The 5,000-nt window shown below is 43.9% G+C and overlaps 1 protein-coding gene across 14 annotated transcripts in view; it reads left to right on the top strand.

Annotated features, from left to right (window-relative positions):
* The window catches only part of PAX6 (paired box 6), a 36,070-nt gene that overhangs the window by 15,797 nt on the left and 15,273 nt on the right, over window positions 1-5,000 (top strand). The window lies entirely within an intron of this gene.

The raw sequence follows: 5,000 nt of genomic DNA, 5'->3' as shown, positions 1-5,000 counted from the left end.
TGCCCCAGGCTGTGTTACAGTGCACAGGAGTATGTGCTCGGGGTGTACGGATGCCCCAGGCTGTGTTACAGTGCACAGGAGTATGTGCTCGGGGTGGACGGAAGCCCCAGGCTGTGTTACAGTGCACAGGAGTATGTGCTCGGTGTGTACGGATGCCCCAGGCTGTGTTACAGTGCACAGGAGTATGTGCTCGGGGTGTACGGAAGCCCCAGGCTGTGTTACAGTGCACAGGAGTATGTACTCGGGGTGTAGGGATGCCCCAGGCTGTGTTACAGTGCACAGGAGTATGTACTCGGGGTGTACGGAAGCCCCAGGCTGTGTTACAGTGCATAGGGGTATGTGTTAGGGATGTACGGATGCCCCAGGCTGTGTTACAGAGCACAGGGGTATGTGCTCGGGGTGTACGGATGCCCCAGGCTGTGTTACAGTGCACAGGAGTATGTGCTCGGGGTGTACGGATGCCCCAGGCTGTGTTACAGTGCACAGGAGTATGTGCTCGGGGTGTACGGAAGCCCCAGGCTGTGTTACAGTGCACAGGAGTATGTACTCGGGGTGTACGGAAGCCCCAGGCTGTGTTACAGTACACAGGAGTATGTACTCGGGGTGTACGGAAGCCCCAGGCTGTGTTACAGTGCACAGGAGTATGTACTCGGGGTGTACGGAAGCCCCAGGCTGTGTTACAGTGCACAGGAGTATGTACTCGGGGTGTACGGAAGCCCCAGGCTGTGTTACAGTGCACAGGAGTATGTACTCGGGGTGTACGGAAGCCCCAGGCTGTGTTACAGTGCGGCCAGGGGACGCTGGATGGAGCACTGGCTGTGATGCGGGTATTAGGGATGTTTTTTGACTTTTCCTTTTACTGTCACTGGTGTAGCACGAGACAATATCGGATGCAGGATGTGTATGTACTAATGTCTGTACAGCAAGTACAGACTGTCGGCAATGGCATTATATACAGGGCAGCAAGTACAGACTGTCGGCAATGGCATTATATACAGAGCAGCAAGTACAGACTGTGGGGCATTATATACAGGGCAGCAAGTACAGACTGTCGGGCATTTTATACAGGACAGCAAGTACAGACTGTCGGGCATTCTATACAGGACAGCAAGTACAGACTGTCGGGCATTCTATACAGGACAGCAAGTACAGACTGTCGGGCATTTTACACAGGACAGCAAGTACAGACTGTCGGGCATTTTATACAGGACAGCAAGTACAGACTGTCGGGCATTCTATACAGGACAGCAAGTACAGACTGTCGGGCATTATATACAGGACAGCAAGGACAGACTGTCCGGCATTATATACAGGACAGCAAAGACAGACTGTGGGGCATTATATACAGGACAGCAAGTACAGACTGTCGGGCATTATTATATACAGGACAGCAAGTACAGACTGTCGGGCATTATATACAGGACAGCAAGTACAGACTGTTGGGCATTATATACAGGACAGTCAGTACAGGTAGTTGGGCATTATATACAGGACAGCAAGTCCGGCTTATTACGCATTATAAGTTCTTAGCTGTGTTTTTGCAAAGCGAATTAGTACAGTACTTCATTAGAAGATGTGACGCAGCTTCCAACTGCGCGAGCCGAGCTACTGTATGTACACAACAAGTGGCGCAGTGCCGGCGGTATATAAGACAAGCAAGCGTGCAAATGACCATACATTATACCGCAGTAATTATAACACTGCAAGCGCATCTATCTATCTATCTATCTATCTATCTATCTATCTATCTATCTATCTATCTATCTATCTATCTATCGTATATCTATCCCAAGTACCATAACGCAATTATTTGCTGAGGTGCATATGACACTGTATTTACATTACAACTATTATATCATAATTATTGCACAATCTGTACTCTATCTATGAACCTGCCCAATATACTGTATATACCTGCCCTATATCTGTGTGCCCCTCCCATATGCACCTGCCCTATATATACTGTATATGTCTGCCCTATACCTACGCACCTGCCCTATATATACTGTATATGCCTGCCCTATAACTATGCACCTGCCATATATATATATATATATATATATATATATATATATATATATACACATACACACTGTAAATGCCTGCCCTGTACCTATGCACCTGCCCTATATATACTGTATATGCCTGCCCTGTACCTATGCACCTGCCCTATATATACTGTATATTCCTGCCCTATACCTATGTGCCTGCCCTATATATATATTGTATATACCTATGCACCTGACCTATATATATATATAGTGTAAATGCCTGCCCTATTCCTATGTGCCTGCCCTATTTATACTGTATATGCCTGCCCTATACCTATGCACCTGCCCTATATATGTACTGTATATGACTGCTCTCTCTCTCTCTATATATATATATATATATATACTGTATATGCCTGCCCTATATCTATGCACCCACCCTATTAATATACTGTATATGGCTGCCCTATACCTATGTGCCTGCCCTATTTATACTGTATATGCCTGCCCTATATATATATAAATACTGTATATGCCTACCCTATACCTATGCACCTGACCTATATATATATAGTGTAAATGCCTGCCCTATTCCTATGCGCCTGCCCTATATATACTGTATATGCCTGTCCTATACCTATGCACCTGCCCTATATATACTGTATATGTCTGCCCTATACCTATGCACCTGCCCTATATATACTGTATATGCCTGCCCTATACCTATGCACCTGCCCTATATATACAGTGTATGCCTGCCCTGTACCTATGTGCCTGCCCTATATATACTGTATATGCCTGCCCTATACCTATGCACCTGCCCTATATATACTGTATATGCCTGCCCTATACCTATGCACCTGCCCTATATATACAGTGTATGCCTGCCCTGTACCTATGTGCCTGCCCTATATATACTGTATATGCCTGCCCTATACCTATGCACCTGCGCTATATATACTGTATATGCGTGCCCTATACCTATGCACCTGACCTATATATATATACTGTATATGCCTAATCTATACCTCTGCACCTGACCTATATATATATATATATATATATATATATATATATATACTGTACATGCCTACCCTATACCTATGTACCTGCCCTATATATACACTGTATATGCCTGCTCTATACCTATGCACCTGCCCTATATATATATACACACACTGTATATGCCTGCCCTATACCTATGTGCCTGCCCTATATATACACTGTATATGCCTGCCCTATACCTATGCACCTGCCCTATATATGTACTGTATATGACTGCCCTATATATATACTGTATATGCCTGCCCTATATCTATGCACCCGCCCTATTTATATACTGTATATGGCTGCCCTATACCTATGCACCTGCCCTATATACACTGTATCTATCTATACTGTATATGCCTGCCCTATACCTATGCGCCTGCCCTATATATATATATATATATATATACTGTATATGCCTGCCCTATACCTACATGCCTGCCCTATACCTATGTGCCTGCCCTATATATACTGTATATGCCTGCCCTATACACCTGCCCTATATATACTGTATATGCCTGCCCTATACCTATCCACCTGCCCTATATATACTGTGTATGCCTGCCCTATATATACTGTATATGCCTGCCCTATACCTACGTGCCTGCCCTATACCTATGTGCCTGCCCTATATATACTGTATATGCCTGCCCTATACACCTGCCCTATATATACTGTATATGCCTGCCCTATACCTATCCACCTGCCCTATATATACTGTGTATGCCTGCCCTATATATACTGTATATGCCTGCCCTATACCTATCCACCTGCCCTATATATACTGTGTATGCCTGCCCTATACCTATGTGCCTGCCCTATATATATACTGTATATGCCTGCCCTATACGCCTTCCCTATATACACTGTATATACCTGCCCTGTACCTATGCGCCTGCCCTATATATACTGTATATGCCTGCCTTTTATATATTGTATATGCCTGCCCTATACCTATGAGTCTGTCCTATATATACTGTATATGTCTGCCCTATACCTATGCACCTGCCCTATATATATATATATATATATACTGTATATTCCTGCCCTATACCTATGCACCTGCCCTATTTATATACTGTATATTCCTGCCCTATACCTATGCACCTGCCCTATATATGTACTGTATATGCCTGCCATATATATATATATATATATATATATATATATATATATATACTGTATATGCCTGTCCTATACCTATGCACCTGCCCTATATACACTGTATATACCTGCCCTATACCTATGCGCCTGCCCTATACCTATGCACCTGCCCTATATATACTGTATATGCCTGCCCTATACCTATGTGCCTGCTCTATATATACTGTTTATGACTGCCCTATACTTATGCACCTGCCCTATATATATATATATACTGTATACGCCTGCCCTATACCTATGTGCCTGCCCTATATACACTGTATATACCTGCCCTATACCTATGCACCTGCCCTATATACACTGTATATACCTGCCCTATACCGATGCGCCTGCCCTATATACACTGTATATACCTGCCCTATTCCTATGCGCCTGGCCTATCTATACTGTATATGCCTGCCCTATACCTATGCGCCTGCCCTATACCTATGCACCTGCCCTATATACTGTATATGCCTGCCCTATACCTATGTGCCTGCAGTATATATACTGTATATGCCTGCCCTATACCTATGCACCTGCCCTATATATACTGTATATGCCTGACCTATACCTATGTGCCTGCCCTATATATATATATATATAATGTATATGCCTGCTCTATACCTATGCACCTGCCCTATATATACTGTATATGCCTGCACTATACCTATGTGCCTGCCCTATATATACTGTATATGCCTGCCCTATACTTATGCACCTGCCCTATATATACTGTATATACATGCCCTATACCTATGCACCTGCCCTATATATACTGTATATGCCTGCCCTATATATACTGTATATGCCTGCCCT

This window comes from Crinia signifera, chromosome 11 (genome assembly GCF_055691185.1).
Source record: "Crinia signifera chromosome 11, ASM5569118v1, whole genome shotgun sequence".
Taxonomy (NCBI): Eukaryota; Metazoa; Chordata; class Amphibia; order Anura; family Myobatrachidae; genus Crinia; species Crinia signifera.
The sequence above is the reverse complement of the archived record's forward strand: the minus strand, read 5'-3'. Positions and strand labels throughout refer to the sequence as shown.